Source organism: Scylla paramamosain, chromosome 19 (genome assembly GCF_035594125.1).
Source record: "Scylla paramamosain isolate STU-SP2022 chromosome 19, ASM3559412v1, whole genome shotgun sequence".
NCBI lineage: Eukaryota > Metazoa > Arthropoda > Malacostraca > Decapoda > Portunidae > Scylla > Scylla paramamosain.
Window position 1 is genome coordinate 17,111,142 of NC_087169.1, and position 12,500 is coordinate 17,123,641.

At 50.3% G+C, this 12,500-nt stretch overlaps 1 protein-coding gene across 21 annotated transcripts in view; it reads left to right on the forward strand.

The window, feature by feature from the left end:
• The window catches only part of LOC135109777 (IQ motif and SEC7 domain-containing protein 1-like), a 108,471-nt gene that overhangs the window by 67,595 nt on the left and 28,376 nt on the right, over positions 1-12,500 (forward strand). Inside the window, exon 1 of one of the 21 annotated variants that reach the window (XM_064021429.1) lies at positions 2,323-2,456. The exons of the other annotated variants lie outside the window; for them this stretch is intronic. The gene's annotated coding sequence lies outside the window, so the exon portion shown is untranslated. Of the gene's footprint in view, positions 1-2,322; positions 2,457-12,500 lie in introns of those variants that run through there. 21 annotated transcript variants of the gene reach the window in all.

Sequence of the window (12,500 nt, forward strand, 5' to 3'; positions counted from 1 at the left end):
GTGTCCTTGTTTGTCTTTGAGGGCATGAGTGTGCGAGGGCGCGTGTGTCTCATCGGGGGAAGCCCAGTGAGCGGCAGCGTGATGGGGCCGCGGCAGGCAGGTGATACGTGTTATCTGAAGGGCGCGTGTTAGGCCTAGTGCCCCCCTCCCCCGCCAGATGGCAGCCTAGCAACAAGAGCGGCGGGCGGGAGTCGCGGGCTACGAGTACTGAGGCGTGCGGGCGGGCGGGCGGCGGGGCGGGCGTGGCAGCGGGAGGCAGCTCAGGCTTTGCCCCGCGCCCGCCAGCGTCCGGCAGCAATCAATACGCTTGCTCAGCCCAGCCCCGCCTGTCGGTGTGTGCGCGCGTTTGTGTGTGTGTGTGTGTGTGTGTGTGTCTGGGGGCGTGAATGAGTGTCGCGGCGCTGCCCGGGGCTTCTCATGAGGGGACACGTCGCCAGGTCGCCGCCGCACTGCATGGCGTCGTATTACCATGAGGGATGAACTTTGCCCCCGCCACCCCGCCCCGCTGTGGCCGCCCCGCCCCGCCTCGCCCCGAGGAGCGCCCCGGCAGAGTGAGGAGGCAGCTGTGGAGAGCGTGAGCGACGACCTCCCTCACCCAGGCTCCTCCCCTCCCCAGCCAGGCCCCGCCCCGGCCACGCGCTCCCCAGCCCTCCCGTCCCACTAGTCAACTCGGTGTGAGCGAGACTGTTTGACGCGTCGGCCGCGTTCTCCGCCGCCACGCCGCCCACGCCCACACCCACTACTTCGCTCTCTCACCCGCACCTAAAGTGTTGCGTGTTTCGTCTTGCTTAGTCAGGCGCCCCGGGTGTCGGGCCCCGAGGTGCGACGTGTGGTGCTGTGCCCTTGTGGCGTTGCGGTGCTGCTGTGTGCTGCACGCCGCTGCTCTTTGTGTCTCGCCGCAGCATAACCTGGGCGAGGTGTGGTGCATCACAGCTGCGGTGGTGCGGTGCCTCCACCACATCTCACAGGCACTTGAGCTGGAAGGGCCTCACCTGGGCAGAGCGAGGCTCACCTGGGCACCAGCTGGGTGACGAGGATGCCCCTTGGAGCGAGTTTTGGCCGGTGGCCGCCCCGGCACGAGCGCAGGTGACTGGCGGCGTCGCCGAGTGTTGACATGGGAGGTGCGTGGTCCCCCGCCCCCTGATAGAGTCACCGCCGCCGTGCGTTATGGTGACGTAGAGCGAGGCAGCCAGGCCGTAGTGTTGTTAGTGTGTCGCCGCCCCGACATGCCGGGGCCGGAGTGAGCTGCCGCCGCCTCAGCCATGCACGTGCCCCCGGGGCTGCAGCCCTGCCCGTCCTGCTATGCCTACTGCGTGCCCCGCCCCCAGGGGCACCCTGGACCCCACGGCCACCCCGTAGGTGCTCCTCCCGTGCCACGCCACGCCCACCCGCCAGCCCTACAGCAGCAGCAGCAACAACACCAACAACTAATTCACCAACAACAACATCAGCAACAGCAGCAGCAGCAGCAGCAGCTGGACAGCCCCGGCAGCAGTCCCCACCACAGCCCGCACCGCACACAGCCGCGGCCCTGCACCCACCCGCCGCAGGCTCTCACGGACAACCGGTTCGGCTCCCTCCCCCATCCCCATCAGCTGCCCAAAGTACCTCCCCACTACAACTACAACTCTCTGCCACACCAACAACCCGGACCCCCGCCCCCGCCCCCCCACCACGCCCCTCGCCCTCCCACACACCAACATGCCCTCTGTGACGGCCCCGGCCCGCCCCCTCACAGCGGCGTGCCCCCGGACAGCCCCACGCACCCCAGGGGGGACGTCCCCTCCTACACTTTTCTCCCCCCACCGAGCCCCCTCCACCTCCCCCTCCTCCACACGCCCACCCCAGACCACAGCACCGGTGCCCCCACCCCGCCCAGCACCCGCAGTCCCCCCGTACTACGGCAATGTCCAGATCCGCCACCCACTCCACCCACAGCGCCCCCACCCTGGCCCACAGCACCCCCACCCACACCCTCACCCACAGCATCCCCAGCATCCCCAGCATCCCCCACACCCTCACCCACACCCACAATCACATTACCAACATCCCCACCCACACCCCCACCCTCACCCACACCCACAGCCCCAACACCAGCACCCACCACCCCTTCCAAAGCACCCCCCACCACAGCACCCTCCGCCCCAACCCCAGCAGGGCAACGGGCTCCCCCCACAAGTCAACGGACCCTCGGGGCCGCCGGGGGTCCGGGGGAGGGGGTATGAGCCCCCACGCCAATAACTACTACGGTCACCTGCCTCCACCACGTCCCCCGCCCATGCCCCCGCCCATGCCGCCCCCCAGACCTTCCAGCAGCTGCGGTATGGGTGTCTGCCCCACCAGCAGCTCGTGCCCCCGCCCCCGCTGCCCCCACCACAGCAGCACCCACTTCACCACCCCCACCAGCACCACCACATCTACGGCTGCCACCACCACCTCCTCGACATCCCCGTCTGGTGAGTCATCGACAACAACAACAACAACAACAACAACAACAACAACAACAACAACCACGCCCTCAGTCGCAATAACCACACCGATAATAGTAATGCTAATAATAATAATAATAGTAAGAGTGATAGTAAAAACAGTGTAATTTTCTGCACCGCTAATGAAGGTGCTAAATATGCCAACCTCCTGTGTGTGTGTGTGTGTGTGTGTGTGTGTGTGTGTGTGTGTGTGTGTGTGTGTGTGTGTGTGTGTGTGTGTGCGTGCGTGCAAACATCCGGCATACGCATAATATAAACAAAGACAAACGACACACACACACACACACACACACACACACACACACACACACACACACACACACACACACACACACACACATTCTCGCAGTATTACGTTACATTTACAGTGACTTAGACTGTCGCACTTTCTTGCCCTTGTAACGAGTTTAGGAGACTGAGAAATAACGCTAAACTCCCCTCACTCCCTCCCCTCTCCCCTCACTCCCTCTGCTGTCTCATAGTTGCGTCATAAGGGGAAGGGGGAGTCTAATTATCAGGTAAGGGGAAAGGTGTGCCAGGTGCTTCCCTCTGGTGGCTGGGAAGTGAGTTAGTGGTGTGTGTGTTACTGGGGTCTCTCTCTCTCTCTCTCTCTCTCTCTCTCTCTCTCTCTCTCTCTCTCTCTCTCTCTCTCTCTCTCTCTCTCTCTCTCTCTCTCTCTCTCTCTCTCTCATTTCATAATTCACTCCACCTTTCGCTTTTATCTGTTTTCCGTCTTTCATCTTCCTCCTTCGCTCTTTATTTAACCTCCTCCTCCTCCTCCTCCTCCTCCTCCTCCTCCTCCTCCTCCTCCTCCTCCTCCTCCTCCTCCTCCTCCTCCTCCTCCTCCTCCTCCTTCAGGGACTTCAGAAGACTTGGGAGACAAACTGATTCCCTCCTGGTTTCTCTCACCTTCTTTCCTGATTAAGAGTCATTTCTCTTCACCTTCCTCTCTTTTCCCCTCCTTTCCTCCCTTTGCTTCCCTCCCTCCCTCCCTCCCTTTTCTCTTTCGTCTCTCTCCCTCTTTATTTATCTCTTTCATTCTTTTATTTCTCTCGGTAGTTCTTTCTTCTTCTTCTTCTTCTTCTTCTTCTTCTTCTTCTTCTTCTTCTTCTTCTTCTTCTTCTTCTTCTTCTTCTTCTTCTTCTTCTTCTTCTTCTTCTTCTTCTTCTTCTTCTTCTTCTTCTTCTTCTTCTTCTTCTTCTTCTTCTTCTTCTTCTTCTTCTTCTTCTTCTTCTTCTTCTTCTTCTTCTTCTTCTTCTTCTTCTTCTTCTTCTTCTTCTTCTTCTTCTTCTTCTTCTTCTTCTAGATTGCAACGAGTATTAACACGACCTGGTTAAGTTAGGTTAGGTTACCACAGACAGTGCGTGGAGAGAGAGAGAGAGAGAGAGAGAGAGAGAGAGAGAGAGAGAGAGAGAGAGAGAGAGAGAGAGAGAGAGAGAGAGAGAGAGAGAGTGTGCTATCCTCGTCATGAAGTTTTTTCCTATTCATATACGCAGCTGTAGACGAGAGAGAGAGAGAGAGAGAGAGAGAGAGAGAGAGAGAGAGAGAGAGAGAGAGAGAGAGAGAGAGAATATCTACTCTTTCTCCCTCTTCTCTTTCTTCTCTCCCTCCTCCTCTTTCTCTTCTCTCCCTCTTCTCCCTCCTCTTCTCCCTCCTCTTCTCCCTCCTCTTTTCTCTCCCCTTTCTCTTTCCTACATCTCTTTCTCTCCTCCCTACTCCTCTCTCTCCCTTCTCTCTGCTTCTCTCCCTCCTCTTCGTCCTCTCCCCCACCTGAGTACCGGTTATCCTCTCCCCTTGGACAGTGGTTACCTTGAGAGAGAGAGAGAGAGAGAGAGAGAGAGAGAGAGAGAGAGAGAGAGAGGGAGAGAGAGGGAGAGGGAGAGTGGAGGGGGCGTTTGGTCTAAGGGTACATTGTAAGATTAGTAAGTCAAGTAGTCAGGCCGTTAAGTAAGGCGCCTCAGTCAGTCAGTTAGTCAGTCAGTTTGTTTGCTTGTTAGTCAGTCAGCTAAAGAGTGAATTGGTTGGTCAGTTTGTTTGTTAGTTAGGTAGTCAGTCAGTCAGTCAGTCAGTCAGTTAGATGAAGTCTGAATTAGTTATGCTGTTTTTTAATCATTTAGTCAGTCAGTCAGTCAGTCAGTCAGTCAGGCAGTCAGTCAGTCAGTCAGTCAGTCAGTCAGTCAGTCAGTCAGTCAGTCAGTCAGTCAAATGATATGTGATTTATCTCTCTATTTTTTTTTAATTAGTCATTTAGTCAGTCAGTCAGTCAGTCCTTCAGTCAGGTAAAATATCAGGTAATTAGATATCATTCTCTCTCTCTCTCTCTCTCTCTCTCTCTCTCTCTCTCTCTCTCTCTCTCTCTCTCTCTCTCTCTCTCTCTCTCTCTCTCTCTCTCTCTCTCTCTCTCTCATCACATCCTGTCTCTCTTTCCTCATTCCTCTCATTCCTCTCTCTCTCTCTCTCTCTCTCTCTCTCTCTCTCTCTCTCTCTCTCTCTCTCTCTCTCTCTCTCTCTCTCTCTCTCTCTCTCTCTCTCTCTCTCTCTCTTCCCCTTTCCCATAGAAACCTCTTTTCCCTCAAACGTCCATAGCCAAACCTTTCCCCTCCCATTTATCTTTTCCCTCTCCCTCCCCTCTCCCTTCCCTCGTCTCCCCTCACCCCTCATTCTCCCCTCACCGGAAATTTAACCCCCCCTTTGTACTAATAACTCTTGGAGGCTCCGCTCTCTCTCTCTCTCTCTCTCTCTCTCTCTCTCTCTCTCTCTCTCTCTCTCTCTCTCTCTCTCTCTCTCTCTCTCTCTCTCTCTCTCTCTCTCTCTCTCTCAGGTGCAGGTGCGAATGACTCACATAGAGAGAGAGAGAGAGAGAGAGAGAGAGAGAGAGAGAGAGAGAGAGAGAGAGAGAGAGAGAGAGAGCTTTATAGTCTCTCTCACTGACCATACAACACAATTTTGCTTATGCTCCTCCTCCTCCTCCTCCTCCTCCTCCTCCTCCTCCTCCTCCTCCTCCTCCTCCTCCTCCTCCTCTAACAAACTCCTCACACAACGTTCCTTTGAACCTGGAGAGAGAGAGAGAGAGAGAGAGAGAGAGAGAGAGAGAGAGAGAGAGAGAGAGAGAGAGAGAGAGAGAGAGAGAGAGAGATGAAAACTGTGGTGCTTGAGTTACCTGTGCTGTTATTGATCTCGTGTGTGTGTGTGTGTGTGTGTGTTTGGTCAGGTGTGTGTGTGTGTGTGTGTGTGTGTGTGTGTGTTTTCTCTCATTCATAAGAGTGATATCCTGATAATATTAAGTGGCGGGTACCCTCTCTCTCTCTCTCTCTCTCTCTCTCTCTCTCTCTCTCTCTCTCTCTCTCTCTCTCTCTCTCTCTCTCTCTCTCTCTCTCTCTCTCTCTCTCTCTCTCTCTCTCTCTCTCTCTGATGGGGCTCAATTGTCGCCAAATATTCGTGTCCTTATCCAACCCGCCTGAACTAGACACCAGATGGGATGCTTCGCCTGTTCCCACGTCCTCCTCCTCCTCCTCCTCCTCCTCCTCCTCCTCCTCCTCCTCCTCCTCCTCCTCCTCCTCCTCCTCCTCCTCCTTCCTTTATAAAACTTTTCTTGTCCCTTTTCTTCCCTCAAAGTCCTTGTTTTTCTTCATGATTACTCTCTCTCTCTCTCTCTCTCTCTCTCTCTCTCTCTCTCTCTCTCTCTCTCTCTCTCTCTCTCTCTCTCTCTGTCTCGTTTTACATTTTCTCTCCCCTCTCTCTCCTCTCTCATAACTTTTATTCTTTCCTTCCCTCTCCCCTCTTTTCCTCCCTTCCCTTTCCATCTCCTCCGTTCTCCCCTCGTCCAGCCTACAACGCTCCCCTCTTTCTGTCTCTCTCTGTCCCCTTTTCTTCTTTCTTCCTCCCCTTCGCTTCCCCTCGTACTATTCCCCTCTTTTATTCTCTTTTATCCCTTCTTCCTGACTTTCCCCTTTCTTTACACCTCCTTTCCTTGTCATCTACCCTCTTTTCCCCTCAATTGTTCCTCCAGTCGTATTTTCCTCCCCTTTTCTTCCCCGACGTAACTTCCTTCCTCTTCTGCCTGTCAATTTGCCTTTTCCTTCCCCTCTTTTCCCCTCGTCTGTTTCCCTTCCTCCTTCATTCTTTCTCTCCTCGTGATTTCCCTCCAGTTTCCCCACACTGTCCTTCTCTGTCTTTTTTATAATGTCTTGTCTCTTACCTTTCATTCTTCTGTCCTCCTTCCCCTTCTCTTCCTTCCCCTCCTCTTCCTTTCCTCTCAGCATGCCTTTATTTTCTCTTTTATTCAACCTTTCCTCCTGGCCCACGATTCTCTCCTCCTCCTCCTCCTCCTCCTCCTCCTCCTTCTCTTCTTTCCCCTCGGGTGGAATAACTTTTTGTGTGGTGGAGGTGAGGGCGCGTGCCTAAGGCCAAACCACACGCCCTTCTTGGATGTTTGCTTGCAAGTCTCCCCTCTCCCTTCCCCCTCTTCCTCCCCCTCACCTCCTCTCACCTACCTGCCCTCTCCCCGCCTCGCTCTTTCTCGCACTCTTTCTCTCTTGGCCATTCGAGAAAATTTTGCTTTTGTGAGGATGGTAGTGGCTCTGTGTGTGTGTGTGTGTGTGTGTGTGTGTGTGTGTGTGTGTGTGTGTGTGTGTGTGTGTGTGTTAAGTGGGTGTGATGAGGATATGGTGGTGGATGGTGGTGGTAGTGGTGGTGATAGTGGTGGTAGTGGTGGCGATGGTGGCGGTACCTGGTGGGAACGACTATAGGATTTGTTACACACACACACACACACACACACACACACACACACACACACACACACACACACACACACACACACACACACACACACACACACACACACACACACACACACACACACACACGTCCGTCTATCATAATTAAAGGTGCAAAGAATGGGTGTTAGGAACTTTGGGTAGGTAACCGAGAGAGAGAGAGAGAGAGAGAGAGAGAGAGAGAGAGAGAGAGAGCACTTCCCTTTTATTGACTTTTGACAAGGCTTCTGTTGCTGCTACTACTACCACTACCACCACCACCACCACCACCACTACTAATACTATTACTACTACTACTACCACCACCACCACCACCACGACCACGACCACCACCACCACCACCACTGCAATAGCAACACACTCTATGGTCCAGTCGATTAATCCATACAATCTATAGAATAAAAGTACCTGAGGGGAAGCAGAGAAAGGATTAACTTGTGAATAATGCAGCAGGTAAGTGCCAGAGAGAGAGAGAGAGAGAGAGAGAGAGAGAGAGAGAGAGAGAGAGAGAGAGAGAGAGAGAGAGAGAGAGAGAGAGAGTTAGGTTCACAGTCGAAGTTTTCATCATCCTCGTCTGTTGCCACGGAAAGAGAGAGAGAGAGAGAGAGAGAGAGAGAGAGAGAGAGAGAGAGAGAGAGAGAGAGAGAGAGAGAGATTTAACTATTTTTTCAACTCTCCCCTTCAATTCTTCAAAATTACTTTTCCTCTTCCACCCAACTGATTTTTTTCCCTTTTTTTAGTACTTTTCTTTTTTTCCTTCTCGAGCACTGGCCGAGGTCGTGGAGGTCGTGGGAGGACATTGGGGGTCGTGGCAGGTCAATTCCTGGTTGGGGAGGGTCGGGGAAAGAGGGGAGCGAGGGGAAAGAGGGGAGGTATACAGTAGACAATCAATAGAGTAAACAAAACGAAACAGTCTCCTTCCTTTTCATTCTTCTTCTTTTGTTCTTTGTAACTTTCCTTTTGTTTTTTTCCCTCTTCCTTTTTTTCTGTTTTTTTTTTCATTCATTATTTTTCATATTACTTTTTTTCCACTTTGCTTTGCTTCTTATTTTATCTTCTTTTCCTCTTCCACTGTATCTGTTTTCCTGTTTACATTCGTCTCTGATTCCTGTTTCATTATCTCTCATTTTCTTACATTTTTTCATCTTTTTATCTTCCTCCCATATTTATCAAAGTCACTATTTGCTTCCATTCTCAACACTGTTTTACGGATGTTTACCTATTTGTCCTCCTTCCTACTTTTATTCACTATTCTTATCTCCTTAATACATTCATAACTCTCCATTTTTCTCAGCTCCTCTGCTTCACTTACCCTTTCCATTACTTTCCAGCTTTCCAGGATCTCCCTCCACCTCGCTCCATCTCTTTCCAGGTATTCACAAGTTCCCCTGAAGTCCCTCCATTGCTCCCAAGCCTTTCAGAATTTACATTTAGATCTCTTCATCTCTCCCCAGTCCTTTTCCTCTTTCCCCCTATCCTTATCTCGTCTCTTTTTTGTCCTTTCTTTTATTTTACCACTCCTCAACCATTCCAGTTAATATTGCCGCCTCCCCTACAGTCACCACAGCTGCATATCCTCTATTTATCGTCTCTAGAGCCTTTTACGTAGAGTTGAGTCCACCTTTATGCACTCCAAACCCTTTTAATACAGTTTCCAAATCCTTCATATTGTTTCCAGGCTCTTCCGTACAGTTTTCAGAAACATTTGTGCAGCAGCCAGGTACGTTATGGTCTCCAGATACATTAGTCGAGTTTCCAAGCCCCTTTATAGCGTTTTCAGACTCATTTTTCATCCTTTCCAGGCCCTCAGTTCCAGTTCCCAGTTCTCCTCCACTCTCTCTTGTCATACATCCTTCCTTTCTTCCGGTTCACCAGTTATTCCAGTCCTTTCCAGTTGTCTTTACTGTCCCCCAACACTCTTGATAGTTCAAAGTCCCTTCTCTTCCCTTTCCAGTTAATTCCAAGGACCCTCTCATCCTGTCTTCTTCCAGTCTTCCAGGTTTTCAGCTCTCCTGTCCTCTTCAGACCCCTTCCCAGTCTTTCTTCCAGGTGTTCACTTCCAGATCTCCAACTCTCCTTTCCTTTTCCAGTTCTCTTTCCAAATTTCGTTTCCAGTCTTCTTTCCAGGCTCTCCAACCCTCTTGTCCCTTTCCAGTCTCCCTTCCAGACTCCCTTCCAGGCTTCCTTACCTTCTTGGCCTCCTTCCAATCACCTTTCCAGTCTCGTCTGGAGTCCTTCAATCTTCCTGTCCTTTTTTTAGCTGCTTGCATGCCTCTCCAGCCTTCCTGTCCCTTTCCAATTTTATTTTCAATCTCCCTTCCAGTCTCCTATCCAAGGTCTCCAGTCTCCCTATCCCTTTCCTCTGCCCTTTCCAATCTCATTTTTAATCTCCCTTCCAGACCCTCATGTCCCCTTTCCAGTCCCTTCAACCCTCTTGTCCCTTTGCATTGCCTTTTCCAATCTCCCTTCAATCTCCCTTCCAGACCTTCATATCCCCTTTCCAGTCTCCCCAACCCCCTGGCCCCTCCAGCTTCCATTCCAGGCTGCTCCAACCTTAGGCAGCTTTTACAATCTTTTATCAGCTGCGTTACTCGACTCCAGCACGAGAGCAAGTTAAGCTAACGAGCCACGCTGTAAAGACACGTTTTGCTCGCCCGGGAGGCATGGGAGAAGGAGGGAGAGGGGGCCAGGTAAGAGAGGGAGAGTAGGATGAGAGCAGAGTGCCACCAGGTGTTAGGAAAGGGGCCGGTATTAGGTATAAGGAGAGCGTCTCTTTACCTGGATGAGCTCAAAGTGCCAGGTGGTGTCAGGGCGAGGAAGGGATGAGGGGATGGGTAGAGAAAGTAGCAGGGTAAGGGAGAGGCCGGTGAGGGAGAGAGGGAGAGTGCTTGGGTGCTGCCAGGAAGGTTAGGATAAGGGAGAGAGAGAGAGGGGGGGAAGAAAGGACTAAAATAAATGAAGGAGAGGTAGAAATTAAATGGATACCTGAGAGAGAGAGAGAGAGAGAGAGAGAGAGAGAGAGAGAGAGAGAGAGAGAGAGAGATTTACAGTACTCTGAAAAGGAGGAAAGGTGAGGCAGAATAAATGAGAGCGTGAGTGTGTAGAATGCAGTGAGAGAGAGAGAGAGAGAGAGAGAGAGAGAGAGAGAGAGAGAGAGAGAGAGAGAGAGAGAGAGAGAGAGAGAGAGAGAGAGAGAGAGAGGGAGAGAACCTTGTAATACCAGCTGTGTAATTTCATGTTTTCCTTTAATTTTCTTTCGTTTGTTATCTTGAGTTGATCTTTTTAATTAAGTTTATTCTTCCTCTTCTTTTTTTCTCTTACCTTTTGTTATGTATTCTTCTTTCTCCTCCCTCCCTCTCTCCCCCTTTTTCTTCCTCCATGATATTACTCCTCATCTTCATCAGTCTGTCCCTCACCCTTCTTCTAATTGCACCTTTCTCATTTCTCACACTTTCCTCTGTTCTTCTCTTCTTTGTCTTGTTCCTCTATTTATTCCCTCTTTTGCTTCCTCCCTCTTTGCATTGCTTCCCACTTCATCACTCTTTCATTTGCCCTTCCTTCTAATCCCATCTTCCCTCTCATTTAGCACACTTCCCCTCATCTCTCTCTCTCTCTCTCTCTCTCTCTCTCTCTCTCTCTCTCTCTCTCTCTCTCTCTCTCTCTCTCTCTCTCTCTCTCTCTCTCTCTCTCTCTCTCTCTCTCTCTCTCTGCATAACTTCATTCCTCCCACTTTCACTCATCTGTCTTTCTTATTTCTTACTCTTAATTATTATTTATTACGCTTCTCTCCTCCTCTCCTTCCTCTCTTCTGTTTCTTTCTCCTTTCTCCTCTTTCATTTTCCTGGTCTTCTAATTCCACGTTCCTTATTATTTATTAAACTTTTGTTACTTCTTTTTCTCCTCTTCTCTTTCCTCTCCTCTTCAATCTTTGGTCCTTCCCTCTTACCTCTGTCCACTCCATTCGTCTCTCTCTCTCTCTCTCTCTCTCTCTCTCTCTCTCTCTCTCTCTCTCTCTCTCTCTCTCTCTCTCTCTCTCTCTCTCTCTCTCTCTCTCTCTCTCTCTCTCTCTCTCTCTTCCTCTTTGCATAACCTCATTCCTCCCTCCTTTATTCTCTTGTCCTTCTGTTTCCACGTTCCTTCCTTTTCATCTTATTTCCCCTCTTACTTCTGTCTCTCTTCTTCTCTCACCTCCACTTCACTCCTCTTCATTTCTTCCTTGCCATTCCAATCCTCTCTCTCTCTCTCTCTCTCTCTCTCTCTCTCTCTCTCTCTCTCTCTCTCTCTCTCTCTCTCTCTCTCTCTCTCTCTCTCTCTCTACCTTCGTTTCTGCACAATCTTATTCCTTTCTGTTCTTTTCTTCCTTTTTTTCCTCGTTCCTTTTTGTTCATCCCTCTTTCCGTCTTGTTTCTTTCTCTCCTCTCTTCTCACCTACACTCCATGGCTCTTCCTTCGACCATGCCACTCCTCCTCCTCCTCCTCCTCCTCCTCTTCTCATTGGACACTGCCTGCTCGACTGATAATCCGGTTACGCGCCAATAAGCGGTTTATGTTCTGTACTGAATCCGCATTCCCCGTCCACCTCCTGCCGCCGCCATCAGTAATCCGTGACTCCGGCGCCCCGCTATCCTCGCCGTCTCACCTTCTCACCCCGACTTCGACTCCCCCGATTCCGATACTCGCGGCTCTCGGTTGGCGCGACTCTTTTCTGCTGTTATCCGATTTCCGCGCCGCCGGTTTGGTTTTGATTCGAGTAATGGTGTGGGGTTTGGTTTGTTCCTTTCCTCTTTTGTTTGTTTTCTTTTCGTGTTTTGTTTGTTTGTTTTTGTTTGTTTGTTTGTTTGTTTGTTTTATTAGCAGTTTATTGTTTGTTTTTGTTTATATTTTTTTCTTTTTTTTTCTTTTTTTTAAGTTTATTTCTCTCGTGTGTTTTTTATTTTTTTTTATTAGGTTTTATTGCTGTTTCGTTTTTTTTCTTTTATTTATTTTTGATTTTCGTTTACTACTACTACTACTACTACTACTACTACTGAAAAGAGTAGTAGTACCGAAATAGTACCGAAAAGAGTAGTACCGAAAGACAACAAAATAAGGAAAGCTTGAGACTTAATTTTGCAGGGAAAGAATTGCAGGAAATTTCTTTTAAGGGGAAATTTGTTCTGCTCTGGAGGAAAAATGCAAAATTCTTGTTTCCTCTTTTTTTTTTTTTTTTTTTTTTTTTTTTTTTGCTACATTG